The sequence below is a fragment of the Anoplopoma fimbria genome, chromosome 12, assembly GCF_027596085.1.
Source record: "Anoplopoma fimbria isolate UVic2021 breed Golden Eagle Sablefish chromosome 12, Afim_UVic_2022, whole genome shotgun sequence".
Classification (NCBI taxonomy): domain Eukaryota; kingdom Metazoa; phylum Chordata; class Actinopteri; order Perciformes; family Anoplopomatidae; genus Anoplopoma; species Anoplopoma fimbria.
The window spans coordinates 11,562,422-11,577,934 of NC_072460.1; the positions used below are offsets into that span (position 1 = coordinate 11,562,422).

The 15,513-nt window shown below is 43.2% G+C and overlaps 1 protein-coding gene across 1 annotated transcript in view; it reads right to left on the reverse strand.

The window, feature by feature from the left end:
* Positions 1 to 5,547, reverse strand: part of rerea (arginine-glutamic acid dipeptide (RE) repeats a) — a 98,556-nt gene extending 93,009 nt beyond the window's left edge. Inside the window, 1 exon segment of the mRNA XM_054608924.1 lies at positions 5,471 to 5,547. The gene's annotated coding sequence lies outside the window, so the exon portion shown is untranslated.
* Between the last annotated feature and the right edge of the window lie 9,966 nt (positions 5,548 to 15,513).

The window sequence follows — 15,513 nt, forward strand, 5'->3', positions numbered from 1 at the left end:
GGATTTCACAGCTCCTCTGTTTATCACATGGCTCTGTCAAGTTGGGCACCATTAACCAATAATGAAAGGAGACAACCGGTGCAGTTACAAGCAAAGCACTCCACATTCTACAGGCCGAAGCATGTATCTGGGAAGCTGACTGCGTCTATTCAATTCTGTTCAGCATTCAAACGGCCCATCACAATACCTTTTCCCCGAGCAACCCCCCCTTTCTACAAGCTACAGTGCCTCCGATCCCCACAGAACAAAAAACGGTTACTTGGTGCCTCTTTATGAATTCAGAAGAAATGAAATGTAACAGAGCTGCGCGACGCTCGAAAGAGAAAATGACACTTTCCGCAACAGTCTTTTTTCCTAAAGATCATTAAAAGGAGAGTGGTTCCTTGTAAGAGCTAAGAAAACCAGAGGGGTGTGTGAGGAAAAGAACGGCTCAGTAAAGCACTAACTATCATTTTGATGTTTTTTCTTCATCCACATCAAACATAATTAGTCTAAAGTGTTACTAAACAAAAAGACTTCTAGACAGCCACTGAATTAAAGGCCAACATGCCCCCCCCCCCCCCCCCTCCTCACCCCTCCCCAGTCTGACCGCTCCATTTATGGTTTATTGGATTCTGGAGCCACTTACGCTCATTAAAAATGAATACTTAACAAAAGCTGTGCCTGACACACACTGTTTGCTTTAGCCTGATTTCTCCACACTGGAGGAAAAACAAGTCATTCAGAGGCAGCAAACACAGAGAGCAAGAGAGAGAGAGAGAGAGAGAGAGATAGTGCTCTGCAATACAAGCGAGTCAGCCAGTAGCTGAAACAAACAAAAAAAAACAAAAAAGTGACATGGATGACTGAGCCAAGCCTGTGAGAGACTTGGCAAGCCTCAGAGGCCCTGGCCTCTTAAACACTCATATCTAGTAACTTCATTTAATACATTCACCAGGGATGAGCAGACAAGTTGAAGGAGAAAAAAAAGGGATTGAGAGAAGAAAACAGACATGTAAACCAAAAGGAGGGTTAGGTTGTGGCGGTAGTGGGGGTGTACTTCAGAGGCTCGACTTTAACACATGACTAAATCTCTACGGTTTAACAAGCTAACTTCCCTGCTGCCAAAACATAATATGAGGAGAAAAAAAAAAAGAAAGAAAAAAAACGGATGTGCTAGATTGAACCTCGAGAACATTTTACCATTCTTGGGTAGGTTTTATCTACAGGAGCTGTTCTTCTCATATAAAAAAAAAACGCAAAACAGTGCTTTTCCAGAAGGGGCTTTAAAGCAGTGACTCTCTCTTCGCCACACGCACTAAATCCATAAAGAACAAAGACTCTGTGTGACTGCTGCTTGAAGTTACTGTTCCTCGTACTGACGGCAAGTGCTGATAGCCCTCCCCCTTCACTGCTGGCAGGCAAGCAAAAAAAAGAAAAAAAAGAAGCTGACTTCAAATCATTCATTGCCCCTTTTAGCCTTCATGGATTCTTAAGAGAGCACTTTACAAGTTGGGGAAATCCAAAGGGAAAATGGGGTCTTACACGACTAATTAAAACACAGACTTTGCCTGGAGGGGTTTGAGAGAAGGGGAAGCAATAAAACAATCCTCTCCAATCTCCCAACAAAGTAACTCAAGGAAATTGCTCAACTAAATATGGTTAACTACGCTTGTGGTTAAGCGTAGATTTAAGGACTTTTTCTTTAGCTAAAAAGAACAATATTCAAGAGAATAAAATGTCTTTGACTAAAAGAAAGAAAAGAGGTTGCACGGATCTCTTTACAAGCAAACAGCTTAATTATGCTGACTAAAGACTAACTGAAAATCAAGATGTCCTCAGGAGACAATCCAGATAGACAGCTAGTAATTAACCTGCTACCTAGCAAGCCTTTTATATGTGATCATTAACACAGTTGTAAAAATGTGAAAGAAGCCAAGGAATGGTATTTCACTTTAGGCAGTCATTGCGAGGTCTAGCCTCACGTAGCTATCTTGTTTACATAGCTATTCACAGTCACACTTGGCAGCCTCGCAACACTCTGAAAACCAAGACACTTGTAGTCTACATATGTTTAATCTCTTTGCCAAGCTACACAAGCTACTCAGGAGAGTGAAACTTGCTTGCAGCAGCCGTTTGGTGAAACTATTGCTTATTTAAAAAAAAATGAACGTAAGAAAAACCTTATTCCAGATGGAGCTATCTGCCACCTGGCAGACAAATTGATCAAATGTTAGTGAGAGGAATGGCAGCGTTTACAGTACAGCTAAAACCTGAGAGCTCATTTGCAGGCTTTGATATAGTATATGAGCTAAACAAAGAACTGCTTTTAATAGAAGCTCACACTGTCAACAGTGTCCATTAGATCACAGTTAGCCGAAATGAACGACGAAGTTGAGGTAAAAGAAGGTCAGCGTATACAAAATGTATTATGAACCAGAAAAAAAAAATGTCCTGTACGTCCATAAACTCACACCTATATAAAGTGAATACAGACAAACAAGTGCACATGTGTAATAACTTAGATGCTATTTCACTAAGCCCCTGATTTTCCACAGACATTCTTCAAGCTTTCACATGGACCGTCTGTGTCTGTCCGATTCTCCAGGCTAAACAGGGCCTCATTCATCTGAATAAAAGAGCAGTTCAGCCTGCCGTGGTCGCACTGAGAACAGACTCTGAGGAATGAGACTTTATTTCCAAGAGGGCAACAGAGAGAGACAGAGAGCAGGCTGTGGCGAAAAAAAAGAGGAAGTTTACATTTCAGGCAAATCCTTTTGTGAACCAAAAAACGCAGTAAGATAAACAAATAGTGTGTGTCTGAAGCGTAGCTCTGGAAGCAGTTAGTAAAAAGCTATTCCAGCAGGGTGAAAATGTGTTTAAACGTCGTCGGTAGTCAGCAAAGCAAACCGGGTCCGTGATCATGAAAGCAAGAAAGAGAGAGTGGCGGTTGGGGTGTGTGATTCCTGTGCGGTTACTGTCTCAAAGCTAATCTGCTCAAATAGCCAGTGACTGCTCCATTTCACACAGAGCACATGGCTGTCTCACCTCCATACACTGCCACCATATGGACAGAGAGGGGAGGTGCAGCTCTGTGCTGTTGCTGTGCTAAAAGGAGGTGGAGGATTGGGAGAGCAGAGGCTCATAATGTGTAAAACTAAAAATTAACTCCCTACACTATAATTCATGACATGCGTATTAAGACGCTCGATATGGCGCAATGGCCCACAAAGCTGGATCTTTTTTTTTGTTCCTCCAGCACCGATGCTTATTCAGAAATCAATTACTCTCCTCTGGTCACACTTGGCTGCTCACCCTGTGTGCTAATGATTCTGCCATCTAGTTTACAGATACATAATGATAACTAGAATAAGCTCATCCATTATAGGTCAGAGATCCTCGAGTCATTCGATCAACATTTTTCACATCTTGAATTTTTTCCATCTCGCTTTCCTAACATTCATTTTTTATTCCAATTTGGCGTGAATTACAGCAGAGAAGTAATCTCAAAGGCAAATGTACTGTCAAGCATGTCGACACAGGATGCGGCGAGAAAAGGATGTGTTATTCAAAAAGACAGCACACAGACAGGGTGTCGAGGTTATGATGTGAGATTAGACAGTTTTTTTGTGGGAGCGAATGGGTAAAAATGTGTCTGTGTGCAGTCGAAGCAGACAGTTGGGAGATCAGTGCTGAGGTCAAGAGGAGCCACTTAGCTGTGCTTTGGCCTTCCAACCCCTGCAGCGTTCAGAATCAACCGCTCAACTGTGGGAGTAGATAAAAAGCTTGGCAGCAGTCTTGCAACTGCAGACGGCTACTAATGCATGCAGGCTTTATTTATGGCTTTTTAAAGGTACAAAATGGAAAATTAATGGGAATTGGTAGGAAGGTGGGAAGCTTGCTCATTAGCCAGAATATATATTAGGTTAGCCTCACTAGTGCAGATCCCCAAAGGCACTAAATCTAGAGGCTGGCTATAAACAAACAAAGCAATAAACAATCCACACTAGAAACGATACCTCTCTCAATTACAACTAAACCGTGAAGGTCATAGATTTTTTTCTCTCTAACTATTATTACTATAATTTGATACGTGTGTTAATGAGATTTAAAACCAGATGTGAGGCTGTTTTTTTCCTCACTACCGCACATTATTACAACAGCAGTGAGACAAGATGAAAAGCTGTCCCTTTGATGTCTCTGGTGAGGAGATAATGTGCTGAAATCTGAGAATAGTATGTTAGGTGTCATTTATGATTACATGGCAAGCCCACTACTTTTTGTCTTTATTGTTTGGACTTATGAATCAACTGAGCATGGAAATGTGTTTCTCATTATGCTGCTGTGGACACACAGAGAATTGAGCTAGAAATTCTGCAAATTGCTTGTTTGGACGCACATATTCTGCATAATGCATGGCGCATCTGACATATAATAGATGTTTGTGTGCGTGTGTGTTTGTGTGTGTGGTAGGAAGTGAGTATGCACGTAAAAGATAACAAAAAAACAAGTGGGAGAGACTGGGGAAATGAGAGATAGACCAAAGTCTGTTAATATTCGACATTGAGCAGAGTGGAAAGCTAACATGCAGCATGCTAACTGTCTCTTTATAAGAGGAGAAGTGGGGAATAGACAGAGGAGGGCTTGGTGCAACATTAGCTCCATGAGACAGCTTGTGGAAGACGGATGGATGGAGGGAAAGATGGATGGGTCGGGTGAGGGGAAGGGAAGACTGAGCAAGGGAGGGAGTGCAAGCCGTAGCACTCTCCCTGCTCCTGCATACATCAGCAGCAGGAGGGCAGGGATGCACGGAGGCCACAGCAAGCCAATTACCAAAACTCATTAAGTAACCTGCTAGTCGGCTTTGAACTGCAGCCCCCCCCCCATATCGTGACTGGATTCTCTGCCGCTGTTCTGGCAATTCAGATAGGTGCTGCTCTCACTCTTTTTTTCTTTTAAATGGCGGGAGAGGAAAACATAAATGGCAAAACTGTAATCACATTTTCACATGCCTTCATTGGAATTACAAGTGCAACACAGAAGTGGAAACAGCAATGAAGATGATCGATAGATTGGCGGCTTGAAGGCATAATGTTGCCAAAGACAGTATGGCACTGGATGCAAAGGAAGGAGAGGGTGTGCGTATAGGTAACGCTAATTAGGGTTAGCATGAGTTAGCAGTTCAGGGATGAATGAGTGCTGACAGGCTTGAGCCGTCCTCTCCACTGGAACAGAAAGCAGTGGGAAAGATGGCTGCGAGTGGAAGGGGGAGGAGAAGAGTGGAGAAGATGAAGCACAATGAGGGGAGGAGGATGATGATGATGGAGAGAAATAAGTCTGAGAGCACCAAGGGCAGGTTGAGAACATGATCAAGGTCCAGTGGGTGGGGAATAGAAACATTTTGGGGGGAAGAGGAGGGGGGTTAGGGCAAAGGGAGTAAAAAAAACACTGTTAGTCAGCGCTGCAGTGTCACGGAGCATTGTTGACTAACCTTGACTGCATTCACCTCCTAGCTCACACTGCCTCTCAACAAGTATTGACACAACGACAATCTGCAAGAGAAAAACTGAAGGGGAGAACACACACACACAAACACACACACACACACACACACACACACACACACACACACACACACACACACACACACACACACACACACACACACACACACACACACACACACACACACACACACACACACACACACACACACACACACACACACACACACACACACACAGAGGGGGGAAAAAAAATACATAAATGATGTGCAAATGGAACAAATGGGGTGATAACAGCTTGACAGTAGAGGTGTATGCATGGGTAAAGACAGCAGACATATTTGGCATCATGTTGAACACACTGAATGTAGCCACTGAAAGAAGGCGCACAAAAAAAAAAAAAAATCCCCTCACAGTGCAGTTAACATTTTCTATGAGGAGATTGTGAGCATTTATTCTAAGCCAGTATTCATTTCCCTCTTCTCAATAAACCTCTCTGGATACACACAGATCTAGGCACTCATACCTGCTGCACACACTGTTAAACACACACACACACACACACACTCGTTGTCACCCCCCTACCACTGAACCTCCCCCATTATCCCATGAGCCCTCTCTTCTCTGCCTTGCTTGACAAGAGCTTGGAAATAAAAACATCACAGCTCTGCCTCGCAGCACCTGTTCAATAACATTGACATTTCACATTCAGCATCCGCAAACCGGGAGCTCCTCTGCATTTACTCTCTTTAACACCCAGGAAAAGCAACACACACACACACACACACACACACACACACACACACACACACACACACACACACACACACACACACACACACACACACACACACACACACACACACACACACACACACACACACACACACACACACACACACACACACACACACACGTTATCAATCTGCTACATTTCAATGCTAGCATTTTTATACTGCACAGACTGGGGAGGTGTGTAATATGTGTGCATTAATGTCGTGCATGTGCCTGCAGTCACATACAGGGTGAGACAATGCTAATTAATTGAAATTTTGATTTTGTGGAAATAGTGTCGAGTAGAATTTTGTTTAAATGTGCTCATTGCGGTTAATTATCATCAATCAGTTACTCAAGATATTCATGTGATGCAATGGTTTTGCACTTGCTGGTTGGTTGCAAAAACAAATGAATGATCAGGATAATTTAGGAAATATTATATAAATATAGAATATAAATAATTTGTCAACATGGTTTAGAATATGTATAAAATAGAATAGTACAGGCTATTTGTTTCTTTTTTGTCATAATATGTAGCTCTGAATGCTATGAGGATGAGAACATTGTGTTCATTTTATAGACGATGGAAGAGAACATGATGAGCGTCTAGTGAATATGTAGACACTGCAGATGAAAATGTGGAGGATTTGTCTGAGCTATTTTTCTTAAAAGGAGGTTGCGGCTGGTTTCCTACTCAATTATCTCTTCATGGCAAAACTGTCACAAAACAATATCCCATGATATTTACCAGAACTTTGTATTATTCATTCCCTGTTTCTGATGCAATGAGCCTCCTGAATTCAGCCCACATTTTGAAGTGAAATGGTCCGTTCCCTTTTTGAATTTGAAGATAACACCAGGTGTGCAGTGAATAAAATCCAAGCATTTATGTCCATGCAGCCACAGCGGTGTTCAACAGCACAGCCCAGAGCACAGAGTATAGTGTCAAAAAATAGCCCAAACACACATGACAACCGTCCACATAAGCACATAACATTAATATTCACGCCGTGATCAAATTCAACCAAAGAGGATTTTGGGGGTCATAGATATTTGATGTTAACATTTGGCTCAATTTTTCTTTCAGATGCGCCGTGACGCTATAATACATGTTTTCATATAATAGTTGGCACCTGGGGAGAAGATGAAATGTGCAGTGGGCCACCTAATGCCAGGGCTCAGTGGTGTCACCAGGTGTGGCCTAACCTTGGTGGCTGAGCAGGGACATCTGTTTGACGGCATTAGAGCCATCAAGAGCCCTGCCATAACCACAGATTAAACGGCAGTAAATCTGAGGATTAGATCCGCGTATGAATAGCTCACATTGATTTTGAAATCCCTTCAGTAACTCTGGAATTTCCACAGGGACAGACAATGCGGCCATCAAACACTCACACACAGGGACTCATCTGTCTCCCAGTTGTGTTTTAAAAAAAAAAAAAAAAAAAAAAAAAATTTAAACAGTTCGTTACAAACCCATCTTCATTTTAATCTGCTCATATCTCGACCTAGAAGCTGCTTGTCCAAATAGCACAAGGCATGCAACATCATTCATCAAACTGCCCATCCATCCAGTCTCTCCCACAAGTCACCACAGAGCAACTCAAACGAGCTCAACAGGCCTAGAAATGTCCATTCCTATATTCTAGTGTGTGTGCTCATGTGAGAGCGAAATCACTTCCCTGCTCCGTGAGGGTTATTACATGTGAGCACTTTGGGGGTGATGTGGATGATGACAACAACAAACTGGCCTTTCCTTCTTCAGCTGCCTGGTCTCTTATGTGAACATGCATGCGCTCACATACGCTCAGGCACCAGAGAGACCTTTCTGACACGTCAATCCCCAAATCCCACGCTGAAACCTCAATCCCCCCTCCGACCACCGTGGCCCTCCGGAAGCTGGCTGACATCAAAGTCAAGCGCTTCAGCTTTCATGACTTTAGTCCGCCTCTCAGTCTGTCAGTGTCTCTGGCTGTCCACCACATGCACGTCAGAAAAGACACTATTTTAACACCAGCCCCATGCTAACCGCTTCAAACAGCTCCTTAACACAACACGAAGAAACCAAAGATAGCCTGTGCTGCATCTTCACTGTTTCTTACTGTAGGAGGAAGGTGACAAGTGTGTTAGGATAGGAGCAATGATTCCAAAAGGCCTTTTTTTTTTTTTTTTTTTTTTTTTTTTTTTTTTTTTTTTAAATAGAAGACAAATACTGCAACTAGAAATTTAGTCAAATAAATAACTTTTTGGCAACCTGATTCCCTCATCTATAAGTGCTGCATTGGTCATCATAGCGGACCTTTGACAGCTATCTAGCAAAAACCTGGTGATTAGTGTGCATTGTGAGGAGGCTCCATTAACCTTTGAGAAACAGTGTGGAGGATGCAGTGTTTAGCCAGGTGGAAAGTTCCCCTTACGACCTCAGAAAAAAAAATCAAAAAGAAAATCGGGTGAGGTGAGTGAGACAGGGAGACAGACTGAGAGATACTGAGAAACTCAGTGTGACAGTAGAGCAGCTCCTGTTAGGTAAGCACATTGAGCCGTCAGGCCGCCACATTCATCAACACACAGAATGCCAGTCAGCAGCACCAGCAGGCTCGCTGCCTCTCTGCCACGGTGCTGTTACTGTGGTGAGGTGGGGAGGGAGGTGGAGTGACAGGGAGGCATTAGCAAAGCAGATTTGGACCATTCAACCGCAGCATTTGGCAGAGCAAATGTTTCTATGTATGGTTCGGGTGGTTTTTACTAGAATTTCCACTGCACTAATAGATCGGCCACGGGCTGCTAATGATATCATTATCATAGATGCACTGTAATAGTCTGGATCCAGGGTGCGCCAAGATCAATGGATGGCAAAAATCTGGATCAATTGATTAGTCTGCCGCTGTGAAGCTGCTAAAACATATTTTGCACACTGTCAATGTGTCGCTGGATAGGCCGTGAATGAATTGGGTCCTTGCCTGTTTTCGAGTGCAGCATCCAGACACGGGGTTCTGCAAGTGGATCGGTGCCATATGAGAAGAGAGCCCAGTTGGCAGGGCCGATGAGCTTCCTATGCGCTCATCTTAAAGTCAACCAAACCCACGACCATTACACACAAAGCTCCGTATTAGGGCTAAAATGACTATTTAACATTCCTGACAAAGTGAAAACAAATGAATACTTATATTATTCCCTTTGTCATTGTGAAAAGTCAGGCCGCCGCAAAATTAAAGTGGTTTTGCTTGGAAAACCATGTAACCAGCAACAAGCCTGGGAGTAGAGAATAAATGTGTTTTAACTTACATGCTGTGCAAATGCAGATTGATTCTGTTCAACATGCACCGCAAAGCATTTTAAGGCAATACATTCCTGTGTGGAAGATGGAAAAGTATGATAGGAAATAAGGATGTGTATTTGCAACAAAGCTAGTTTGAATTTGGTTCAATGGGGGACACTTGCATAGAATTTAACAGGTGAGATTTGCTTTTTGAATAAGGTTCTGAAATATGCAATCGGTGACCATTTGTATGTGTAAATATGAATAAAGAGAATGCCTGGTCATTATCAAACTTTGTGAGGCTAAATGTTTAATTTAGACCTGCAACAATTAATCAATTCAACAATTAGTTGATGGGCAAGAAATAATCTTTCACGATAGATTTTTAGCAAATGGATAAAAAAAATCTGGTTTTGGCTTTTCAATTATGAGGGTTTTCTTGTTTTCTTGCAATGACAGTAAATTGAATATCTTTGGGTATTGGACTGTTTTTCAAACAAAGCAAGATATTTGTAAATATCCCAATGTGGTCTGGGAATTTGTGATTTGGCCTTTTTTACCAATCTACTGACATTTCATAGATTCAACAATTCAGTTGCATTAACACCACTCCCATGAAATGAGTCTCGCAAGCATCACAAAGGTGCCATTTATTCCAGGGCTATTGAATTGGATTGCATTATATTTTACAGATATTCATTTGTCGCGTGCACCTTCTGAACAGCTTTCATGTTTGGATCATAAGTGCTCTCATCTTTTCCTGCGACCGACTTGGTCTCAATCATGACTGTAATTTGAGAGCGGGCTGATTGTGTTAGGAGGCAGCTGATTGCACTGATGAGCAGAGAGCTACCGAGGAGAAGAAAGTGGGCCATCCACACTGAAAAAAATAATGACATCGATGACAGGCGGGGTGATATAAGGTTATTTTTTAAGGATTGCGCTGTCACTATGCGAGGAATGCAAACTGGCCAGAAACAATCCTGTTTGAGTTAATCTCTAGTCCAACCTTGAGCTAACAGCATTGACAACCGTGACACTTTTGCAGTGCAGCGACACCATCTAAATCTAATTTAAGTGAGGCCCCATCTATCCTGAGGGTTAAATCTATTTGTGGCTTTAGGCAGCATGATGCAACATATTCCGGTACACAAAGGCTAATGCAGGTAAATCACACCCCGTGGACTTGAACGCTTGACACTAAGCTTCCTGGCATACTAGCTAGCTCAAGTGGGCGAGAAATGAACCCTGTTATGCGTCCTGACACTGGGCCCTGCTCCCCGGCAAATAAAAACATGCCTCTCACTTACTGGCTGCCTGCGCCCACAGCCCCATACATCAGCATTATAAAAGAGCTCGGCAGCCTCAAGGTCAGCTCAATTTCCTCCTGCCGTTATGAAGTATCAGAATCACAGCGAGAGAGGGCACCCACACACATGTTAAGAAATGATTTAGGGAGCGAGGGAGGGGAGGGAGAGAGAGAGAAGAAAGGGAGGGGGGGTGTAAAGGAGAGGTGGTGTGTAATACAATGGGGAACTGTGACAAATCACCAGGAGAGAACCAGCCTCTTCTACAGTAAAGACGTGCAAGTGTGAGCATTTGTGAGAAAATGTAGAGAGCATTAAGCCTACTTGCTCATTCAAAACACTTAGAGAATATAGTAGTCTGTAGTATAAGTAATGGGATTGAACAGTTTTTTTGTATAACAAGCTGATTCCACTTGTGTCATCGCTCAAATTTTAAATCTGTGAAACTACAAAGCAATTAGACCTACTGCATTATTGTTTCAGAAAACCTGAATACGATGTTTACCATTTACTGTAATTCAATTCTAAGCTGTTACATGGGCACGACAGCGACCTAATGCAAACTAAAGGTCCTATTTTTTTTTATTTTTTTTTGAGATCTGGGCCCATTCATCACATGCCCAAGCAATTTGATAAATTACACAGAAGCATGAAAGCTGATCATTTGCATGGCAGAGAGTTTGGTGTGTGTGTGTGTGTGTGTGTGTGTGTGTGTGTGTGTGTGTGTGTGTGTGTGTGTGTGTGTGTGTGTGTGTGTGTGTGTGTGTGTGTGTGTGTGTGTCTCCTCTGCCTGAGTCGGCAGTCATCCCCGGCTGCCTCGCTGGCTGAGGTTTGACATCTTCAGCTAAGAGCCTGGGGAAATAACAGCAAATTCACTTAATGGCACCACCTCATCTATTCCTCATACAGGGAGAGGAGAGACAGAGAGACAGAGAGAGAGAGAGAGAGAGAGAGAGAGAGAGAGAGAGAGAGAGAGAGAGAGAGTTCCTTGAGGTGTTACAAAATGGCTGTGTGCTCTCCGCTGTGTGTGCTGCCATCTCTCCCATCCATGGGGGGTGCAGGTGTGTGTGGGTAAACACAGACTGCATTGAGATCCGTCACCGGCCGCGGTCAGCCACCAGCTGTAATTTGCAGTCAACTCTGACCCGTTTGCGAGAAAGCCAGCCTGCCTTTGCTGTCGCTACAAAGCTTTTTGTGGTGACAGCATAATCTGGTTGGATGCGTGCGTGTGTGTGTGTGTGTGTGTGTGTGTGTGTGTGTGTGTGTGTGTGTGTTCTGGTATGTGTGTGATGATCTGAATGTGCAAAGGCAAACATATATAAACATATATAGACCTGAATGCTATGACGCTGTGCATGGCTGCAGGCAAACGTGCATGCATGTTTGACCTGACTGTTAGTGACGCTGCAGGTGTGTGCATGCATGTTTGTGTGTGTGTGTGTGTGTGTGTGTGTGTGTGTGTGTGTGTGTGTGTGTCTGCAGGGAGAGTAACGGAGCCAGAGGTGTTCTGGCCCCGCTCCATCTTTGCGTGAGGTTTTGCAGAACAATCCCAAGCAGCTGGGAGGGAGCCTGGGCTGGCTTGCACTTGGATAACATCTGAGTGAAACAGCAGGTCTGCTATCAGTGCAGCCCGAATCCCCTCGGGGCTATTTTTCAGAGCGTCTGACCCCAGCGTGGACGACGTCTCTGTGCCAGCAACACAGGAAGAGCAAGAACCAAAAGCACGCCGCTGCTTCCTCTCGGCTGCACAACATTTAATTCCAGCAGCCAGGAACAGCTCGGCTATTATTCCTTTTACTAAAAAAAAAAAAAAAAAAGACTCAACGGCTCAGCGGCTATGTTTACAGGGACTGCAGCTTTTCCAATACTTTATCCAATTGAGACAATTAATTAGAAATAACAATGTAAACATACTTTTCTAATCCCCCCCCTCACCAGAATACTTTCATATTCAGAACAAGCATAACCACATTAAGACATGCATTCCTATTGCTTTATTCAACAGCATGTAAGATGCATGTACACCTTAATAGAGTGATGAATCACAGTCAGAGCTTTGACAGGATTTTTGAAGAAATCTAACCACTTGATAAAACGGGCTCTACCGTCTGACTCAGCTTTCATGTAGCTGCAAGATGAATAGTACAAAGCACAGTGTTATTCCAGAATCCACACAAAGGCTTTAACAAAGTGGCAACATGACGGAGAGATATGGTATGAAGCCGATTATTTGAAGGAGCTGATGTTGCAACATAATGTGGAGGAGGCGTATCAAGATATTTATTGGGTTATGCCGGTTTGCATGTAAATGGTAATTAGTAACCCACATAAACAGCTCATAAAACTACGTGTGTAGAATACGTCAATTGTAAAATTGCTGCATGTAAATGTTGTTGATAACAAAATCGCATCCCTGGCTGCAACTATACATGCAATTATTTTCATTATCAATTAATCTGCAATATTTATTCGCATGATAAATTCGATGATAAAAAAAAAAAATGGTACAAATCTCCATTTCTTAAAGCCCAAAGTGACGTAGTCAAATAGCTTTAGTCTATACAACAGTCATAAGCCAAAGATATTCAGTTTTCATGGTACGACAAGGAGATGAAACATAATCTCTTTGAAGAAGAAGAAGCTGGAGCCATCAAATGTTTACAAACATTACTTAATGATTAATTGATTATACAGCAGATTATCTTTATCTTGACATAATAAAGATTGTTTCCTGCTATTTTAATGTTCAGACTGTTAAATACAGCTCATTTAATTAGACAACAGGGGACAATTCCCACTCCAAGTCCTGCAACAACTAAACCTTGAACAAAAAGACACCGGCTACACTCTTTCACAGTGCAACACTCTATTGCTGTTTTACCACTGAGGCCACACGGTGTTATTTGCATACATTTCTAGCAGCGGTGTCTGTTAATAGACCAGCTGATAACAGCTGAATAATATGTATCAGTAAGTGCAGCGGTGCAGGAGCGGGGTGATGGATGCCTCCTGTGTGCTTTCCTCTTATATAAAGCTCTCACTCCTCTCCAATCTGAGTGAGTGGCTTCCCACTACTTGGCTCCCCACGGTTAGCTTGTCAGCAACCTCTCCATCTCTTTTTCTCCGCACCTGCACCTGACACTGCGAGTGTTCTGTCACCCACCTCTCCTCCCCCCCCCCCCCGGAGAAAAATGTTCACCCCCCGCCCGGCTAGCTCCCAGCAGCCCCTGGGGCATGGGACAATTAAAAAAAAAAACGAGGCAGGAGCTCAGTGGAGCTGTCATGCTGGCTCTCATATGGGACCTTGCTTGTAATGCTAGGGACGTAGGGGGAGTTTGCTATTGGGGCCAAAAGAAAATAGTACACCATGTCTGCTGCACTTGAGATCAACATTCACTATAGTGCAAGGTGATGGCAGCATATCAACACAATGAAAGCAATGCAGTCTGGCTGGAGGGATACATTTGGCCTTACACTATTCAGTCTATATTGTCTGGCTTCACACACATAGTCACACACACACACACACACACACACACACACACACACACACACACACACACACACACACACACACACACACACACACACACACACACACACACACACACACACACACACACACACACACACACACACACACACACACACACACACAGCTACATTCTGGTGTCAGCCAATTACAAGCTTGCCCTGACTGCCCTTGACTACACTCCCTGCACAATACATGTCAAAACCCTCTGCACTGCTTTTTTTTTTTTTTTTTTTTTTGCCCCTCTTGCTCCTCTTTTAGCTTCTTCTTCTTTCACTTCTTTTTACCTGTCCGTCTTTAGGCTGTGAAATATTTAACAGCCCCATCTAAATACACCTTCAGGCACAGAATCGGTGCCGTCTCCCTACCCAGGTAAGTAGTAATGAGAGGGGGAGAGAGATAGGGGAGACAGTGGAGGAAGGGCTGGTGTAATATCTCATCAACATTATTAAATCATTTCTCCCCTCGGCAGTCCCCGGGTGGTCGTGGGTTGTGTTATTTCTCAGTCAGGGTTCAGTGGCCTCAGCTCCTAGGGTTGAGTTTGGCCGCTTTGCAAGCCTAGTGCTGTGCTAAGCAGGTGTCAGGGGAGTTTCCCCTCAATTAAGCAAAGGTAAAGTAATGCCTCTCACCATGGCGGCGCCATGAATACATTAGTCTTGCTGTCACCACAGGCAAGAGCATCGAGACGCATGAAGAAGACAGGCAGCTGGTTGCTTGAAACGCTGCTGAAGCCGATTAAGCAAACTAGCACAAGGATTGTTTTGTATTCTAACTAAAGGCTTATTGTAGACCTCTGATACTAAGTAGATGAAATGGCCTACAGGAGGTGATCTGAAAGAAAACTTTAATTTATGTGGATGAATACATCAACATAATCAATTCTAATATACACCGAAACAAAAAACAGTGTAGTAACATTATGTTTTAGAGTTGCTGGGAGTTAGGCTAATGAGTCTGTATTAGCTGTCTGAGTGGATGACACTGGAGGACACCGAATCCTTGTTGTGTTAATTAAAGCTCAATGAATTGATGCCGATGAAAAATTAGCATGACCCACAGCCTCAGTGAGAGATACTGCCAGGAAAATAGATCTCTCTGTTAAGTCATTGTCAGGGCGAGACATCGGGAGAAAAACTCTTTTTAGACACTGAAATC